Genomic DNA, 21,995 nt, shown 5'->3' on the forward strand with positions numbered 1-21,995 from the left:
TATCGCAGGATGCTTCAATATCAAGGCATCACTGCAATACCCTGAAAGCGTCTGTAAGCAATCTCGATCGCTTCCAGCGCATGAAACCCCTGAGGACGTGCCAGGCTAAGGTGTAGGAAACCCCACATTTTTCTTTCAGGATTCAGATAGAACATACACATTTAAACAACTTTCTAATGTATTTTCTATCATCAAATTTGCTTTATTCTCTTTATATTCTTTTCTGAAGGAGCAGCAATGCACTACTAGGAACCAGCTGGGCACATTTATTCAAGAGGCAAATGTGTGCAGGCACCAATCACCAGCTAGCTCCTACTAGTGTAGGATATGTACATATTTTATTTAACAAATGATACCAAAAGAACAAAGTACATTTGAAAATGGCATGCTCTATATGAATCATGCAAGTTTAATTTTGACTTTCCTATCCATTAAAGCAGGCTGGCGCCTGTCATAACAAATACGAGTCTGATAGAGAGCTATGGGCACTAAGGCTGCCAGGTCATGAGTATGAGTGAAAATACAAGGACTGCTTCATAGCCAATGTTTATAGTGTCAGTTTATGACTAAACAATAGTTCATTGAAAACAGTGTTTCATGTTATAAAGCAGGGCAAGCAAATACCAAGTGCCAGGTTACTATGGAGACCAGAAATTGCAGCCTGGCTCCCAAGAAAAAATACTTGCATACATCAAATTGCTTAAAGGGATAGAAACGTCTAAACTTAAAAGTACGTGTGCATTTAAATTTTAAATATAAGCATATTTGCTGTATACTTCCAATTGCAAAAATGCTTCTAGTAAAAGTTATTACTGCTTATCAGCAACATATGCAAAACTGCTGTGAGTGCGCAATGCAATAGCTTCTCAAAGAGTCAACAACGGGTATTGAAAACCCAATCCTCTGGTCACATGTAGCATATGTACATATGCCGCAGAAAAATTAAACTTTTTTTTACTAGAAGCACTTTTACTAACAAAAGTATACTGAAAAAAAATGCATTCAGGCAAATATCAATTGTGTATTTTATATTCTTTTTAAAAGGCTTTTATAAAAGACCTTAAAGGGACACTGAACCCAAAAAAAATTTCCGTGATTCAGATAGAGCATGCAATTTTAAGCAACTTTCTAATTTACTCCTATTATCAATTTTTCTTCGTTCTCTAGCTATCTTTATTTGAAAAAGAAGGCATCTAAACTTTTTTTATTGGTTCAGACGTGGACAGCACTTTTTTATTGGTGGATGAATTTACCCACCAATCAGCAAGAACAACCCAGGTTGTTCACCAAAAATGGAATGGCATCTAAACTTACATTCTTGCATTTTAAATAAAGATACCAAGAGAATGAAGAAAATTTGATAATAGGAGTAAATTAGAATGTTGCTTAAAATTGCATGCTGTATCTGAATAACAAAAGAAAAAAATTGGGTTCAGTGTCCCTTGAAAAGGGACATGAAACCCAAAATTTTTTTTCATTCATGATTTAGAAAAAACATGCCATTTTTTATATCCTTTGTTGAAAAGCATATCTAAATAAGCTCAGTAGCTGCTGATTGGTGGCTGCACATAGATGCCTCGTGTGATTGTCTCACCCATGCGCATTGCTTTTTCTTCAACAAAGGATATCTAAAAAATGATGCAAATTAGATAATAGAAGTAAATTGGAATGGTGTTTTACAATGGTATTTTCTATCTGTATAGAGAAAGAAAAAATGTTGGTTTTATGTCCCTTTAATGTTGCATTTCCAGTTTCAGCTGCTAGGTGTCACTGGAGATGACAAACTTGCCACTGTCAGTTCCTTTAAATGAAAATTAAACATTAAAGCGACAATGAACCCAAATTCTTGCTTTCGTTATTCAGATAGAGCATGCAATTTTAAGCAACTTTCTAATTTACTCCTATTATCAAATTTTCTTCCTTCTCTTGGTATCTTTATTTGAAATGCAAGAATGTAAGTTTAGATGCCGGACCATTTTTGGTGAATAACCTAGGTTATTCTTGCCGATTGGTGGATAAATTCATCCACCAATAAAAAAGAGATGTCCAGAGTCCTGAAACAAAAAAGAAGCTTAGATGCCTTCTTTTTCAAATAAAGATAGCAAGTGAACGAAGAAAATGTGATAATAGGAGTAAATTAGAAAGTTGCTTAAAATTGCATGCTCTATCTGAATCACGAAAGAAAAAAATTTGGGTTCAGTGTCCCTTTCAGGGCTCTTTTACAAGTGGAGCGCTAATATACTGTGTGCCCACAAACGGGCAAGCAATAGATAACCAGCCATTGCAATAAATAATGAATGTAATAATGAAACATTTTATGTGTTGTTGAAATGTCAGGTTTAATGGTCCTTTAACGAGACATGTTTTACTAGCAGCAGAGTCTAACATTATTAGAAACTGATCAAGTTTATTTTTTATAAACTAAATATCTGTTTTCGATCTTTAAAAACCACACCCAGTTAAAATGGACTCAACTTGCAGAGAAATCAGTATACATGTGCATTCGGATCCTTCATTAGGATCCGAATGCAAAAGAAGGTGGCCAATAGTTGAATTCGGTTCATTTCAGACCCAAGACACACAAGACTAAATCTGGCTCCAAAAAGAGCAGAATGCCAAGAGTGTCCGCCTTCTTCCGCGTTTGGATTCTAACGCACATGTCTAGATATCAGACTTTACTTTTATTATCAATTTTGTTTTCTTGGTACCCTTTGTTGAAGAGCATACCTAGGTAGGTTCAGGAACTTTTTACCTCTGTTATTACCTTGTATCTAAGCCTTTTTTTTTTTTACAGCCCCCTGATTACATGGCTATTTATTTATTTATTTATTATCTATTGACTTGCATTTAGCTAGGTTTGCAACGATACCATTTTTTTTAAGACCAATTACAAAGTACTGATACTTTTTTTTCAAATACTCACTGATACCAATTACTTTTTTTTTTTTTTTATGTTATGTGACAGTTTCCAAAGCACAATAAGTATGAAGAACTGTAGCTCAAGACATTATTAAATAATAAAACAGTTTTATTTGCTTGTTGACACAAAGTTGTAAAAACGCAAAGAAATTTCACAGAACATGTTTCTAAATAAAAATATTAAAAAAAAATATATTAATAACAATAAATAACAAAATGTAAAATCACAACCAACCAAAAGTTCAATACTGTATAGTAAAACATATAACAGTACACAGTTTAATCACTATGGGCTACATTACAGTTGACTGGTAAGCTTTACCAATGCTCTCAATAACATGTCCAACTCCATTAAAAAGGCTATGGAGTTGGAAATGTGAACAGAGCATTAGTAAAGCTTACCAATCAAATGTAATCTAAATCTAGTCCTATAATTGTAGGATGAGTGTTCATAGGAATTAACTTAATTTTTCCTATGAACAATCTTCCTGCAATTATATAAGCTAAGGATGTTCCTCAGAGTACCTTATATTTTGGGCATAATTGTGCAACATAAGAACTAGCAGTATAACAGGCAATCTAGCAGTCAGAATAATTTTTCAAAAGTAGTGGCAAGTTCTTTTTAAGGAACAGAAGCATATCTGCATGTTCAGCTATAAGTCAGTTTCTGCTACCAGTAAGGACGTTTGACGCTAAGCTGAACAGTCTTTCACTTTCACACTACTGCATTGGGCAGAAATATATTTTTGGGCCATTTTAGCCAGAGATAAAAAATCTCAGTTTAACTGCCCAGTACTTCAGGGGTTTGTCTGAATGAGGTACAGTGATCTCTCTCAGGTAGGCTTCCAGCGGTATAGCAGCACTTTTGGAGCACTACTTTCAGACGTACAATAATGCAAATAACAGAAATTTGTAATGGCAGAACAGAAGTGAACAATTTTTAGTTAAGTCTCCACGCCAGCTTAAAATTAAATGGGAACATGCAGTTGGAAAAAACGCCACAAGATGGCGTGAGGGTAAGATCTAAGATCTGGGAGGTATCGGTTTAAAGTGAAGGTAAAGTTACTTGGTTGTTGATGTAGAATAACATTATTTGTCCCAAATATTATGAGTTTAATTAATCATTTTTATCCAATTGATGCGTAAATAAAAGTTATCACTGTAATTAATGTATTTTTCATGCTCCGCAAATTCAACCCGTTATTTTATTATTTTATTCTATCCGGATCACGTTTTCAGAAGACCCAATTGAAAATCTGGCCATTAGGCGGCCGTCAGTCTACGTCATCCGCCTCCTTGTTATTCTGCGCATGCGGTATTTTTTATCCTCCCTACTGAAATGAACGTGCACCCCCATTTTGCACATGCGTTTTGGATTTGTTTTGGTATATATCCACAATACGTTAACGGCTTTTACGGAAGATTCTGAAAGAGTAGCGCTTCATAAATAATACGGTAAATACATAATTTATGACCTTTAATTCACTATTTTGTTAACTTAAGAACCCGATTAACGCATGCGCTTTGGATACTGTGTTTGCCGAGTATCGCATGCGCTGTAGAGATTGAAATAGCCTGTTTGCGCACGTGAACGCGCTTTTGAAATACTGATTTTCAGTGCTGTGACGTATAGAGCAGTCCCACCCGCTCTATACGTCACAGCACTGAAAATCAGGAAATAGAGGTTGGGAGGAGTTATGGAAACGGTAGGGAAATATATATATATATATATATATATATATATATATATATATATATATATATATATGTAAAAACTCGCAAATTAAAAAAAATATATATAAAATAAAGTTAGCGATTATCTTATTTTATTATGAAATAATGCATAGATATCTTCTAATTGACAAAACGTTACCTTCACTTTAAGAGCATTTGCACAAGTACAAGTAAACGTGCAAATGCTCGGTATCAGCACCTATACCGATACTAGAATCAGTATAATTTTAGCCAATTAGTGCTGTGCCATGCACAACTCCACAGGAGAGAGCACAATGTTATCTATATGGTCCACGTGAATTAGCAATCTCTTGTTTTGAAAAGTTAATAAAAAAGCATGTGATAAGAGGCTGTCTGAAGTGGCTTAGAAACAGGCAGTAATTTAGAGGTTTAAATGTTATAAAGTAGATAAATATAACAATGTTGTTTGTGCAAAGCTGGGGAATGGCTAGTAAAGGTGTTTATCTATTAAAACAATAACAATGTTGGTGTTGTCTGTCCCTTGAAATTTTAATTATAGGTCAGGATACTAAAGTCAAATGCAGTTATTTCAAATGCAAAAATAAAGGTAAAGTAGCTATTTGTAAACAATTTAAAGGGACAGTGTACAGTAAACTTGTTTTCCACTTAATGTTTCAAATGACTTGTTATGCCATCAGCAGGTTAAAAATGTATAAGAAATTGCTCTCTTTATATGAAGTAGCTGATTTTGTTCTTTGACATCACAACCAATTAGAATGGGCTGTGCCTACAAGGAAATCAGAGCTCCTTAATTTATCGATTGCTATACACATAACTGCTTCCTAATTTTATCTCTGTCTGTATACCAAAGCCCAATACTTAGAGAGAACAATTGAATATTAAGATATTACATTTCTCTCCTACCCCCCATTGGGAATGTAATTTGTTCTGCTGGATATTTTTACATAGCTTCCCTAAAGACAATACTTAAGTTTATAACTTTTTCATTATACATGGGGATACCACAGGCAAAGGGAGCTTTTAAAAGTGCCAAAATGAAAGTAAATCAGCTATTTATAACCAACAGGTAAATGGATAACCGGGAATTAAAGATGATATTTTACAGTACACTGTTCCTATAATACACTCCAGCAGGTAAAATAGATAACTGGGGATAAATTAAATAGGAGAGAATTGTACCATACACTGTCTCTTTAAAGATAAATCTTATCTCTCCTAGAGACTTTCCTTTTTGTGTAATATTCTTATGCATCATGTCTAAACATGCTATTAGCTCTTAGCTGCAGTACAGACACATATAACTATCTCTTCATGTCACATGTTTCACGCAAACATGTATAATTTTATTGCTTATGTTTTCACGAGTTTACCTAGACCTATTCCTAGAGAGGTTGTATAGCTCTCATGTATATGCAATGTAGATCCTTCTTACTACCTATCTTAATTTAAGTTGTTTATACTATACCCAAGCTAGAGTTTTTTTTTATTAAGTTGTTTTTGGGTTATTCCTTGCTCTATCTATGATTCTACCTTCTCCCTACATGTGGGGATAATCCCCTATTGCACTATTAAAGTATATTTAAGCCTACTAGATCTGGTATGAATATTTAGCCCCCTATACTTCATAGTAAGAGCAGCCTAAGACCTACTGGTAAAATTCCATTATACCTCTCATTAGACATATAAATATACCTTCTATTCCCTATGACAAAAGGCCTACTCCATAGTTAAATTTCCTCACACACCGCGCTTTATCTTATGTCACGGCAGTAGGAGGAAAAGATAATAAGTTAATAGCCTAAACATATATTTGCCTGGCCAGTTATCTTGCATTTATGCCTTTCAAATATAATATTAGTAAGCTCTCCCTTAGCAAAAAAAAAATAAAAAAAATTATCTTTTTTTTACGCACTAATATTATACACAAATTAATGTTACTATGTACTATTATTATAAGTTTTTCATTTGGTATTATATCTCTCACGAGCCATGATTCCTGCCATTTATTGACCATTTCTAGACATGTCCAGATGTGGTGTTATTGTCCCTCTTAGTCTGATACATTTAATTATCTATTCCTGCAGAGATCTTTGTATTTCTCTATTAGGCCTATATTATTTTATATTACCTATCCACCTTTTATTGTAGAATTAATTATATCTCCCTTCCACCTCGCTACTAACATGTCTTTCAGTATATAGCTTTCCTCTATGATATTGAGGTCGCATAAAGGTTTCAATCACATATATATATACCGTCGCTTATGTATTCTGTAATGGCCTCATTTTCTAGCTACACAGTTTGTTATAGTGTTTATTTTTTATCAGAACCCTACTGTGTTTCATCCTCCTGTTTAACCCTTTAGTGACAGGGTGAAAGTGCCTACATCGGAACACCTGTTCCGATGTAGACAAATTGAAACTACGTGATCGTGCATACGATCGCGAGATTTCAATTATTGGATCGCATCTGGGGGGCGTCCCTACAACCCTAGGAACGCCCTCCAGACCGCGATCAAGTCCTAGAAGCACAGAAGGCTTCAGAACAGCCGTTTGTTATGACGTTCTATTCCGTCATAACGGCTTTAAAGCCCAGTGTAATTATGACGGAATAGAACGGCATAACGGCGTTAAAAGGTTAATGACCTAATGTTCCCACACTTGCTGAAATTGTTTATCTGCCAGTTCCATATGTATCCGTATATGGTGTCTCATTACTCCAATTACAGCACAACTTCACCTAGGGGGTACATAGAATGTTCTGCTCCCCCTCCCCCCTGCTTCCACCGATGTATCTGCCCTAGCCCCATAGACACAAACAGCACATAGGATGCCCCTCATAGTACCCTAATTTAGCCACTGCATTGTTCATATATGGCATACATAGATTTATAAACTAACCCATACTGCAGTCTTACCAGAGTGAGCTCCGCCCCCCCTGCTTTCTCCTCCCCCCTCCCAATATTCGAGTGGCTCTCGTCCACTGTAATCCCTCTTCCTTCCAGTGTTCTACGACCTTCTTGTGGTCACGCTAAAAGCTAACTCCCCACATCTTCACAGAAATACTCATCTTATTCATCCTAGAGATGTGGAGATCAGAATACAATTATTAAAATATAAAATGAAGTTTACTTTCAGTTCGCCCAACCATATATCTGACACCTCCCTAGACACAACATAGGTTTCTACATGTTAGAGCTAGCCTTGTTGTATTATTATTGTTATGTATATTTCTCTGAGCCCTTAAACTGTATGACTTGACTTGATATGTAGGTCAGCTACTCCTCTACTAGCCTAACAGATGTAATAGGTGTCACAATCTTGGTGTTGTATTCCTATGTTAATGTTATGATTGGGAAAATTTATTTGGATTTATTTGGATTCTTTGTACCTTTTGAAACTTCAATAAAAAACCTTTAAAAAAAAAATAAAAAAAAAATCTTATGAATTATCACTTCCCCATAGCTTACACTAGCACAGGGCTCAGCTGATTGCTTAGAGACACATAATTCATGTGCTCAAACTACCTTAGACTCCCTTTGATAATCACCAGAAACCATGCTCCCTAGTCAGCTTGGGCTCATAATAGGAGCAGAGACACAGGGGAGGAGCACACTGCTTGGGAGGGGAGGAGCACACTGCTTGGGAGGGCAGAGGCTGCAGTCTGTCAATTTAATACACAGAGAGGAAGGAAGACAAAGCAAACGAACAGAGGCAAAAACTCAGTGTAACTTATCTTACTGCACCCCTGTAATTCATGTACAGTACCGGACAGTGAGAGCTGTCAGTCACCTCTCTGAATACTCTACATACTGTCATATTATTACGTATCGTTAACATACAGACCTGGCAATATACAATATGGTAATCTTTAAATACAATAAAAAAATAATAGCAACTGGTTAATAGATCGTAAGGAACTTTGCTGGGAAAAGACGAATGAGTATACAGTTTACAAAAGGGGGATTTAAAAATGGCCCCAACAGGTTAGACACTCAAAATAATACACAATAAATACAAAATATTTAACAAGCAATCCTTGTTTGTGGTCATATTTCAATAAACTGGTTTTATTACACCTCCACTGAAGCAACAAATAATACCCATGTCCTCAGAAACTGGCAAAAGGAACACAAATGTACAGCCCACGCTGATAAACAAGTCATTACTATTTATCTTCCGAAACTCACCGAGCAAAATAGGCATGGTCAGGCAGGCATCCTGATGAAAGCAAAACAGTTTGGATACTTCCTGCACCATCAGCAACAACAACCACGCCAATTGGTCAAAATACAGCATAGCAACTGGGGCGGATCTCCTAGGCTAAAATAGTGTAGGAGATGGAAACGCTGGGTCACGCCCTCCAAATATCTGATTAGCCATTGCTGCTGTCACTCAGAACAGCGTTGACAACAACGCGCAGGATAATTGTTATGGAGGTTTGACAGGTGTCAGTGAATGGACGCACAGGAGTCGACAGTAATCTGTTGTGTAGGAATTGGTGCTGAACATAATTCACAGTGTGCTGGAGAGCAGTAAGATCAGCTACACATGAGTATTTGCCATTGTTTGTTGTGCTGTTAGGACAGTGGATCTAATGTAGTTTTTTCATAAATAAATATTTATACTTTACTATATCTGATGGTATTTGGTACAATATCTATCTATCATCTATCTATCTATCTATCTATCTATCTATCTATCTATCTATCTATCTATCTATCTATCTATCTATAGGTATATATATATATATATATATATATATATATATATATATATATATATATATATATATATATATATATATATATAAATATCTATTTATTAAATACTTAGAACATATTCTGCTATGTACAGAACTTTGAAATATTAACAGCAAATACACAGTATACCACTTTATTAAAAATGAAAATTGCATAAATACATTTTTACATGTTTCATTTACGTAACTGCAAAGGGCTCCAATGTACTTATATATATGTCTTATGTGTATACATAAGTATTTATGTGTTAATATGTGTAAATACAATCCCAATTCTGAAGAAGTTGGGACAGTATGGAAAATGCAAATAAAAAAAAAAGAGTCATTTGAAAATTCAGTTCATGCTCTACTATATTGAAAACATTTTATTAACACAATAGTTGATGTTTTACTTAATGAATTTAATGATTTTTTGAAAATATACACTCATTTCAAATCTGATAGTCATCAAAAAAGTTGGGACAGGAGCAATTTAGGACTAATAGCGATGTGAAAAGTTGAAATAAGAAGGTAATGTGAAACAGGTGAGAAAATAGTGTAATCATAGTATATAAGGAGCCTTAAAAAGAAATACCTATTCCTTCAAGAGTAAGGATGGGTTGAGGCTCGCCAATCTGCCAACAGATGCGTCAGAGAATAATCAAACACTTTGAGAACAACATTCCCCAAAGACAAATCGGTAGGATTTTGGGCATGTTACCTTCTACAGTGCTCAATATCATTAAAAGATTAAAGGAATATGGTCAAATCTCAGTGCGTAAAGGGCAAGGCTGAAAACCACTTCTGAATGCGTGTGATCTAAGATCCATCAGAAATCAATGTCTCAAAAACCGTCATGAATCTGTAATGGATATCCTGACATGTGCTCGGGAATACTTTGGTAAACCATTGTCAATCAACATCATTTGCAGCTGCATCCACAGATGCAAGTTAAAGGGCCATGATACCCAAATGTTGAAACACTTGAAAGTGATGCAGCATAGCTGTAAAAATCTAACTAGAAAATATCACCTGAACATCTCTATGTAAAAAAGAAAGATAATACTAAAAAGAGGTCAGCTCATTCCTAAATATTGTACATACATATATGAAACAGGTGCATCCTAGAAAAATTATATATAAAGCAAATGAAAAGGAAGTAGGTACCTCAAATAAAAGGTTCCTAAAAGTCTAGGGAGAAAGCACAACTGCTCAAATATCAAAAAGAGACAGAATCTGCCAAAATACAAAACACACTTTAATATACAAATATAAAACTGCACATACTAGGGATCCCTTAGTATCAAACTAAATAAGCCAGCCAAAGCAAAGTCAGGTGCACCTAGAGCAAACGTTGTTGCAAATAAAATCCACTAGTTATGAATGTGCTTGAAACTGTTTTCAAAGTACTGAATCCAAGACCCAAATAGCAATGACAAAGTTGAAATCTTGTAAACGTAGTGGATACCACTAAATAAGGTATATGAGGTGCAAATGAGCCAGGACAAACAGGCATCAACCCCACACAATAAAGGCTAATAGCAAACACACTGGCACAGAAAAGAGGAGCCCAAATGAAGCGTATCAACAGGTTTGACCGCCATTGAAGCGCCCCCCAACACCACCGATCAATTATTATGTACCTGCTTTGCAGGGTTCACTTACATGGGATCCCCCCATGTACAAGATCAACCCCAAAGGCAGCACGCAGAAAATGGCAGTGACGCTTAGAGGAGCTGTGACGTAAGGGAAACAGGTACATGATAATTGATCGGTGGTGTTGGGGGATGCTTCAACGGTGGTCAAACCTGTTGATACGCTTAATTTGGGCTCCTCTTTTCTGTGCCAGTGTGTTTCCTATTAGCCTTTAGTGTGGGGTTGATGCCTGTTTGTCCTGACTCATTTGCACCTCATATACCTTATATACTGGTATCCACTACGTTTACAAGATTTCAACTTTGTCATCGCTATTTGGGTATTGGATTCAGTACTTTGAAAACAGTTACAAACACATTCGTAACTAGTGGATTTTATTCGCAACAACTTTTGCTCTAGGTGCACCTGACTTTGCTTTGGCCGGCTTATTTAGTTTGATACTAAGGGATTCCTAGTATGTGCAGTTTTATATTTGTATATTAAAGTGTGTTTTGTATTTTGGAAGATTCTGTCTCTTTTTGATATTTGAGCAGTTGTGCTTTCTCCCTAGACTTTTGGGAACCTCTTATTTGTGGTACCTACATCCTTTTCATTTGCTTTATAAAAAAGAAAGATATTTTACTTCAAAATGTCCTAAGTATTCACAACCCATTGCAAAGGACTTTAGGCAGCAAATCAGTATGTCTGTCCCGGGACAGGCAAGTGAGTGAGCTTCGTGCACACTCATGTTATTTCCCTATTCAGTTTAAGGAAGTTTACTATGAAATCTCATGAGAGTTAAATGAAATCTCACAGTAAAACAGTTCATGACCTCAGCTCTGTTGATGCTGATTGGCTGCAGTTCATTTTTTTTTTTACCTGCAGCTGGACAGCAGCTGAAGTATAACTTTTTTGCACAGAACTTACTCTGATGAGCTGAGGAAATTGTGAGGTAAAATATCTTCCCTTTTTACATAGAGATGCTCAGGTAATATTTTCCTGTCTGTCAGCTTTTCACAGTTATACTGCATCAATTTCAAGTGATTTAGCATATGAGTATTATGTCCCTTTAAGGCTTTACTATGCAAAGCAGAAGCCATACATCCATACACAGTGGTAAACAGTCAACTGTCCCAACTTTTTTGGAGTGTGTTGCAGTCATCATATTTGAAATGAGTGTATATTTTTAAAAATACATTAAATTCACAAAGTAAAACATCAAATAATGTGTTTTCAATATAGTACAGGGTGAACTGAATATTAAAATGACTCTTTTTGTTTATTTTTTTTGCATTTTCCATACTGTCCCAACTTTTTCGGAATTGGGGTTGTACATATATACACATATAAATACATAAATACATATATACACTTATATAGACATATGTACATATATATATACTGTACATACATATACATCTTTAGACATGTATATGTATGTATCTCAATTAGGGCTGCACGATTAATCGCATATGCGATTTAAAACCACGATTAATCGCTGCGATTTTAAAACCGCGAGAGTTCGCAATTATTTCCTAACTAAAAAAATCCTCAGAAGTGGCTGTAATATTGATTTGTTTGTGATTTCTTGTAAACCAGCTCTATCTAGTGGTTGCTTTTAGCACACATATGTAAAATGGCTGTTTTTACTTTCAATCTAGTCTAAAAGCAGAGCACATGCAGGAATGAACAGGAGAGAAAGCCACTTACTTATATTTCCCCCTAGGGACGTCTGTAGTCTGAAACTTAGGGTATGTAAACATTATGGAACCTCTCACACAATCTCCTGTTCCTCTGAGAAACGGCTCAAATACATAGCAGATGCAGTTAACCCCAGCCACGGCTCCCAAAAAGGCTAAAACTGCAGTCCCCTCTGCTACTGGGTTAACTTAACTGCATCTACAATGTTTTATATATATATATATATATATATGTGTGCAACTGTGTATGTGATTGTATATTATATATGTGTGTGTATGTGTATATATATATATATATATATATATATAATTGTGTGTGTATGTGGCTTATACTGCTTCATTTGTTAATCATACCACTGTCCACTGTTAGAATGACTGTTCAAGAAAACATGACAATGTTGTGTGTAATAAGACCTAATAACTGGCTAGTGGCTACTATTTCATCACATCACAGGCAGCAAATTTTATTTTAACTATTTTGTGGTTTGTATTTTTATGCTCCAAGAGTGTATTGGACATTGAGAAACATGTACATTAAGATTATGTAGTGTTAAATAAACTTTAGAATGCAAAATGAAAGCGTTAGTCATTTATAAGAAAATCACTATTAAATCGCAATCGCATTTAACACCTGAGATCTCATATATTTAAGCCCTTACATGCCTTTAACACCTGAGATCTCATATATTTAAGCCCTTATAACTTTTGTGTGCAATATTTCTTTTTAATACATTTTTATTAGATGGTGTTATTATGAGTATCAGTGTACTTTGTAATATATTTTTGATGTGTTTTTTGCAACTTTTTAGTTTTGCGAAACAGTTAATCAGAACTCTTAGGACGTGGTAACCATTCTAGTGTAAATCCCTGTTGCAGTCAAGCGATCGCGTTTACTTTCAACTCGTAATACCATTGGTAAGCCCAACGGCCACAAACACCCACAATAAAAAAAATTACAGTAGAGGGATTCTCATGGAGGTGGTCAGAGCGCAGGTAAGGGACCAACAATAAAAAATAAGATATTATTGGAAATATTGATTATTTGAAAATAATGATGGCATTATTATACATATATAATAATTATTACATTAAAATTATGTAAACTCCTCTATGTGAATTTACCATCTCTTTAATGCTTTTTTTATAATATTGTATTGGGCAGCCAAATAGTGGCATGAAACAGACAAAATGGGCCTAGATCAATACCTTGGGTTGTCTGCTTTAAAAATATATATAGTTTTGGGGGTCAATTTTGAGAATGTGGGCAGTTCTTCTATACAAAATGAGAGTTACCCTATTGCATCATTGTAGATAGTTATATATATATATATATATATATATATATATATATATATATATATATATATATATATATATTTTGTGGAATTTGAAAATTAATCTTTATATGTATTTTATTTTGTTGTTTTTTTTAACTTTTTTTGGTTATTTCACAATAATGTCTTCATTCTGTGAGTAAATAGCTAGTTGAAATGGTCATCTACTAAAAGCCCTTTTTTATGCCAAAATGATAAATATATAGTTTTCATAGGTAAATTATAAAAAACAAACGGCTAGATTACGAGTTGTGCGTTAGGGTAAAAAAGCAGCGTTAAGAGGTCCTAACGCTGCTTTTTTACGCCCACTGGTATTACGAGTTTTGAAGGTTTAGGGTCACCGCACACTTCTTTGGCCTTACCGCAAAACGACTTACGTAAATTTCGTAAAGTCTTTTTTCTATGGGACTTCCATTCCGGTATTACGAGTCTGTCCTGGAAGGCCAAAAAGTGAGTGGTACACCCTACCCTGTCAAGAGTCCTAACGCATTTAAAGGGACAGTCAAGTTAAAAAAAACTTTCATGATTTAAATAGAGATTGTAATTTTAAACAACTTTCCAATTTACTTTTATCACCAATTTTGCTTTGTTCTCTTGGTATTCTTAGTTGAAAGCTAAAACTAGGAGGTTCATATGCTAATTTCTTAGACCTTGAAGACTGCCTCTAATCTGAATGTATTTTGACCATTAGAGGGCATTAGTTCATGAGTTTCATATAGATAACATTGAGCTCATGCACATGAAGTTACCCAGGAGTGAGCACTGATTGGCTAAAATGGATGTCTGTCAAAAGAACTGAAATAAGGGGGCAGTTTTCAGAGGCTTAGATACAAGGTAATCACAGAGGTAAAACGTGTATTTCTTTCACAGTGTTGGTTATGCAAAACTGGGGAATGAGTAATAAAGGGATTATCTTTCTTTTTAAACAACAAAAATTCTGGTGTTGACTGTCCCTTTAAAAGTCAGTAGTTAAGAGTTTTATGGTACAACTCCGTAACATAAGACTCATAACTAAAGTGCTAAAAAGTACACTAACACCCATAAACTACCTATTAACCCCTAAACCGAGGCCCTCCCGCATCGCAAACACTAAAATTAAAATTTTAACCCCTAATCTGCCGCTCCGGGAACCTCTGCCACCTACATTATATTTATGAACCCCTAATCTGCTGCACCCAACATCGCCGCCACCTACATTATATTTATTAACCCCTAATCTGCCGTCCCAATGTCGCCGCAACCTACCTACACTTTTTAACCCCTAATCTGCCGTCCCCAATGTCTTTTTTGGCCGTAACGCAACGTAATTACAGCAGCTTTCAAAAAGTCCTTTTTCAATGGAACTTCCATAGCGCCGGTATTACGAGTCTGCCTGGGAGGCCAAAAAATGAGCAGTACACCCTATACCGCCAAGATCGATACCGTAAACTGAAATTCAGTAGTTATGAGTTTTGCGCTACAAAGCTGTAGTATAAATCTCATAACTAAAGTGCTAAAAAGTACACTAACACCCATAAACTACCTATTAACCCCTAAACCGAGGCCCTCCCGCATCGCAAACACTATAATAAAAGTATTAAATCCTAATCTGCCACTCCGGACATCGCCGCCACTATAATAAACATATTAACCCCTAAACCGCCGCTCTCCCGCCTCGCAAACATTAGTTAAATATTATTAACCCCTAATCTGCCGTCCCTAACATCGCCGCCACCTACCTACATTTATTAATCCCTAATCTGCCGCCCCCAACGTCGCCGCCACTATATTAAAGTTATTAACCCCTAAACCTAACACCCACTAACTTAAATATAATTTAAATAAATCTAAATAAATATTCCTATCATTAACTAAATTATTCCTATTTAAAACTAAATACCTATAAAATAAACCCTAAGATAGCTACAATATAACTAATAGTTACATTGTATCTAGTTTAGGGTTTATTTTTATTTTACAGGCAAGTTTGTATTTATTTTAACTAGGTAGAATAGTTATTAACTATTTACTAACTACCTAGCTAAAATAAATACAAAAGTACATGTAAAATAAAACCTAACCAAAGTTACACAAACACCTAACACTACACTATAATTAAATAAATTAACTAAATTAAATACAATTACCTAAATTAAATTAAATTAGCTAAAGTACAAAAACAAAACACTAAATTACAGAAAATAATAAACAAATTACAGATATTTAAACTAATTACACCTAATCTAATAGCCCTATTAAAATTAAAAAAGCCCCCCCCCAAAATAAAAAAAAAACCCTAGCCTAAACTAAACTACCAATAGCCCTTAAAAGGGCCTTTTACGGGGCATTGCCCCAAAGTAATCAGCTCTTTTACATGTAAAAAGAATACGTAAAACCCACCACCCACACAACCAACCTCCCAAATAAAATGCTAGATAAAAAAAACTAAGCTCCCCATTGCCCTGATAAGGGCATTTGGATGGGCATTGCCCTTAAAAGGGCAGTTAGCTCTTTTGCCGCCCAAACCCTAATCTACAAAATAAAACCCACCCAATACACCCTTAAAAAAACCTAACACTAACCCCCTGAAGATCGACTTACCGGGAGACGTCTTCATCCAAGCCGGGTGAAGTGGTCCTCCAGACGGGCAGAAGTCTTCATCCAAGTAAGGCAGAAGTGGTCCTCCAGATGCGCAGAAGTCTTCATCCAGACGGCATCTTCTATCTTCATCCTTCCGGCGCGGAGTGGGTCCATCTTCAAGACATCCGACGCGGAGCATCCTCTTCATCCGACAACTAAAACAGAATGAAGGTACCTTTAAGTGACGTCATCCAAGATGGCGTCCCTTAGATTCCGATTGGCTGATAGAATTATATCGGCCAATCGGAATAAGGGTAGAAAAAATCCTATTTACTGATGCAGTCAGCCTATAGGATTGAAGTTCTATCCTATCGGCTGATCCAATCAGCCAATAGGATTGAGCTTGCATTCTATTGGCTGTTCCAATAGGACTTTTTCTACCTTAATTCCGATTGGCTGATAGAATACCCATCCAAATGCCCTTTTCAGGGCAATGGGGAGCTTAGGTTTTTTAGCTAGTATTTTATTTGGGGGGTTGGTTGTGTGGGTGGTGGGTTTTACTGTTGGGGTGGTTGTTTAAATTTTTTTACAGGTAAAAGAGCTGATTACTTTGGGGCAATGCCCCGCAAAAGTCCCCTTTAATTTTATTTTAATAGGGCTATTAGATTAGGTGTAATTAGTTTAAACTTCTGTAATTTGTTTATTATTTTCTGTAATTTAGTGGGGTTTTTTGTACTTAAACTAATTTAATTTAGGTAATTGTATTTAATTTAGTTAATTTATTTAATTATAGTGTAGTGTTAGGTGTTAGTGTAACTTAGGTTAGGTTTTATTTACAGGTACTTTTGTATTTATTTTAGCTAGGTAGTTATTAAATAGTTAATAACTATTTAATAACTATTCTACCTAGTTAAAATAAATACAAACTTACCTGTAAAATAAAAATAAAACCTAAGCTAGCTACAATGTAACTATTTGTTATATTGTAGCTATCTTAGAGTTTATTTTGCAGATAAGTATTTAGTTTTAAATAGGAATAATTTAGTTAATGATAGGAATATTTATTTAGATTTATTTAAATTATAGTTAAGTTAGGGGGTGTAAGGTTTAGGGTTAGACTTAGGTTTAGAGTTTAATAACTTTAATATAGTGGCAGCGACATTGGCGGCGGCAGATTAGGGGTTAATAAATATAATGTAGGTGTCGGTGATGTTGGGGTCCGCAGATTCGGGGTTTATACATATAATGTAGGTGGCGGCGGTGTCCGGAGCGGCAGATTAGAGGTTAATAATATAATGCAGGTGGCGGCGATGTCTGGGGCGACAGATTGGGGTTAATAAGTGTAAGATTAGGGGTGTTTAGACTCTGGGTTCATGTTAGGGTGTAGACATAACTTTTATTTCCCCATAGGAATCAATGGGGCTGCGTTAGTGAATTTTACGCTGCTTTTTTGCAGGTGTTAGACTTTTTTTCAGCCGGCTTTCCCGTTGATCCCTATGGGGAAATCATGCACGAGCACATTACACCAACTCACGCTGACTTAAGCAGCGCTGGTATTGGAGTGGGGTAATGAGCAAAATTTTGCTAAACGCTCACTTCTTCTCTTTTAACGACGGGTTTCTGAAAACTCGTAATACCAGCGCTGCATGTAAGTGAGCGGTGAGGGAAAACGTTAGCACCGCATAGCCTCTAACACAAAACTCGTAATATAGCTGAAACAGAGGCTATTTCTGTTTAAAAAGAGTTATAGCAAAATTGCTAAACATTCTCTAGTACTTTGGACACATTTTTCTATACCATACAACACTTTTAAAGTGAATGTAAACTTTGAGGAATGTGTGCATTTAAAATCCTATTAAAAACAAGGGCACTTTCATTCATCAAAGTTTACATTTTAGCCGTTTTGTTAAAATACTTACCTTTTCTTCTTGCAAAGTCGGAGCAACGCTTCTCCGCCCGTCGCTCATCTCTTCTTACGTCAGCAATGATGAATCCGGCTTCCGCCAATCACGGCTTCCCCCTAGAGCAAATATTGCCTGAGGCCATGCCGTGATTTGAGGAAGCCGGAGTCTTCATTTCTGACCTATGAAGAGACGAGCGACGGGCAGGGGAAGCACTGCTCTGGCTTTGCAAGAAGAAAAGGTAAGTATTTTAACAAAACTGCTAAAATGTAAACTTTGATGAATGAAAGTGCCCCTGTTTTTAAAAGGATTTTTAAAAACCGGGCACACATTCTTTTAAGTGCAAAAGGACAGAGCTTGCGCTAAGGAACTCCCTATAGCCTAGTACAAGAGATTCCCCCAAAGACCAAACCCTCGAAGACAAATATCAAAAAGAAAAGGAGTGGGAAGAATTGTCGCTAAACAGCTAGGGATAGGTCAAATAGGCTAATAGTAAAATTTTTAATAAGAAAATAGAAAAAAAGATCTTTCAATATACTGTATATATATATTAATAAAAACATACAACGTTAAAACATACTCTGGACGTCTAAGAGTTAAAAAGTGACTATAACATAAAGTGTAGACTATAATACAGCGAACTTGATATCGAGTGAGGGCACCAAACAGATTGAGGTGTACACAGTACCTTAAACTGCTCACTCTACGTCTAGAATAAGAGGTATGAATGACGGTCTTTGATGGGAATGGATCAGCTCTCAAATAGAGGCAAAAAACATACCCTGGTGGTATGTGGTTCGTCGGCTCCAGCAGCTCTGATGGGATCAGTGTATAGTATTTTCTGCCGTTCCAGCGGTCTTCAGTGAATTGTGGCCCACAAGACCGTTGTAATACTCAACTTCCGGGTATTTCGTTATCTCTGATTGCCACGTGTCTGGTAGTGCTATGCTGACAGACAGCTGATGTCGGCTCCAGTACACTATGTGCACTCGTTGTGGATAAAGTATGGTAGCGTGCTGACAAACAACTGATGTCTGCTTCAGTAAACTATGTGCACTTGTTGAGGATAAAGGATGGTGGCTTCCAAACACGCCACAATGATGCAGATAGCTAATAGTATAAGGTAACACAGTCAACGCGTTTCATCCCACACCGGCGGCTTTTTCAAGATTGTGGTAAAGTCATTATCGTACCTTTTTAAGGCAGCAACAACACTGTATCGCTCCTCTTAAGGTGGTATATACCATAATCACAAAGTTATCTGGTCAGATCCAAGGATTAAATGTGTGTGTGTGTATATATATATATATATATATATATATATATATATATATATATATATATATATATATAAAGATAGGGCTAAGAATTATATAAGAATCTGGTGCTTATAATATAAAACAGGGAAGAAACATGTTAAAAAATATACAATAAATTACAAGACCCAACTCTCAGATATCTGAATAGTACACTCATAGATACACATGTATCTCGGAATTATGTGTGTGTCAAAAAATATAACAAAATCACTACAGATATAATGATATATGATGGATCAACTTGAAAATATATCTTAAAATACATCTGCTAAAAAATATATAAAATTTAGAAGAACTTTAATATTAACATATGATAAAATAAAGTGTGATCAAATACATTAAAACTATTTGAGTACATTAAAAGATGGATATAGTAAAAACATTGAATATATATAGAAACATGCACATTTAAATTATAATTGCTAATCATACATGAAAGGGGTAACATCTAATTCTGAGTGGATGAAGGGTTTTCATTCTGTATATTAGTTCTGCCTCTTTTTTAATTAGCTTTGTCTTAAAGTTACCACCCCCCCCCCCCCCTCCAATGCAGTTTCACTTTGATTACTCCCCAAAAAGTAAAATCTTTGATTCTATTATTATGGACCTCTTTAAAGTGCCGATATAAATGGGTGTCCTTGTTACCTTTTTCGGTGAGCATAGGTGCTCTCTATTCACCCATATACTGTTTCCTGCAGCTACACTGGATTAAATAAATCACCTCCCTATAGGTACATCTAATAGTGTCCCTAATTACAAATTTCTCATTAGTATAGCTCAATGAAAACTCATTGGTTTTAGAGCTATAGTGGCACGATCTGCAACAGTGGAAGGGGAAGAAACCATTTACTTCTAGGATCCTTTTTAGATTACTTGATCGTCTATAAATGAACTTTGGCCTTATTGACAATTTATCCCCGATAATGGGGTCTTCTCTAACTAAATGCCAATGTTTATTGATTATTTTCTCTACTACACATTCTTTTAAGTTTATATTCACTTTAATGATTCTAAAATCAGCCATTTGGTTATCATTCATGGCGTCCTGGTACACAAAGTTTTTTATTCTCGGAGTCTGGGTTGAAAATGAATGCTACGTTTGGAGAATGATATGGCAACATGTGTGTTTGTCTGCTGTTGTGTCAGTATGGTTGTCTGTAATCTTACCATGCAGTCTAGGAACATAACAGATGCTTAAATTGTTTGGATATTTACTCCAGATGAGGGTAAGGCTGGTGAGTGGAGCATACCCATGTATGCCTGCTTATGGTTGACATATTATAATCTTTTTTATCTTTATTAAAATTAAACTCTCTTGTAAACTCCTTATTGCTCCAACTGCTTCGATATCATGATTTTTTGCTTTCAAATGTATCCATAAAGTTAACCATCATATTCTTCGATACATCAATTCTGGGGGAAATATATTGAGGAGTTGCCCTATAATCCTCTTGAGAAAAATGTGGTATGTGCATTCTACAAACAGTGGAATATAGGGCTGTTCTTTATGCCCAGTCCGGCCCTGAAAGTGTTTGAGAAAAATCAACATGTAGCACGAAAAAGCAATTCAAAAGCTCACATGCATCTACAGACAGTCATTGAGGATAGATGTGACAGTGCTGTCTAATGTGTTTATTTATTGCAGTTAACCTCAATATATCTGTAATAACTACATAGCTTACAAATACAGAGTGACAGCTCATTTAAATGCAAGATACAAAATACCTGGAGGAATGGCGAAGAGGTAGATACAAGCTAAATAAAGCTATCTTACAGTGACTGTTACATGTTTAACATAAAATAAGTATGACATTGCATATTTATAGAGAATATGCTGTAAAATTTGAGGTTCTCTTAGGAAATAACAATATTGTTTCACTTATTGTATTTGTACAATGAAAGTATCACGTCTAAATCACAAGATAAAAACTATAAATATTTCAAAATATGTGTTTATATAGATACAGATTCTTGGTTAGCATAACTATTCTAAAACTAGAATTTTGTGTAAACCCCCCAGTCAGATAGTACAGGTAAGTTAATTAATGATATCACTAATAAAGGTTACGTATAAAAAAAAAAACTATTAAAACACTTAAACCTAAACTCAATGAATAGTATTATGAGGAATTTCATACTCAAATCAGGCCTAGCGCCAGAATAACATTAGAG

The 21,995-nt window shown here is 35.5% G+C and overlaps 1 protein-coding gene across 3 annotated transcripts in view; it reads right to left on the bottom strand.

Annotated features, from left to right (window-relative positions):
* TANGO2 (transport and golgi organization 2 homolog) overlaps window positions 1-21,995 on the bottom strand; it is a 542,315-nt gene that overhangs the window by 440,355 nt on the left and 79,965 nt on the right. The window contains exon 1 of one of the 3 annotated variants that reach the window (XM_053701906.1): window positions 8,825-8,919. The exons of 1 other annotated variant lie outside the window; for it this stretch is intronic. The gene's annotated coding sequence lies outside the window, so the exon portion shown is untranslated. Of the gene's footprint in view, window positions 1-8,824; window positions 8,920-21,995 lie in introns of those variants that run through there. One more of the 3 variants, XM_053701902.1, reaches the window with a different exon arrangement.

This window comes from Bombina bombina, chromosome 2 (assembly GCF_027579735.1).
Source record: "Bombina bombina isolate aBomBom1 chromosome 2, aBomBom1.pri, whole genome shotgun sequence".
Taxonomy (NCBI): Eukaryota; Metazoa; Chordata; class Amphibia; order Anura; family Bombinatoridae; genus Bombina; species Bombina bombina.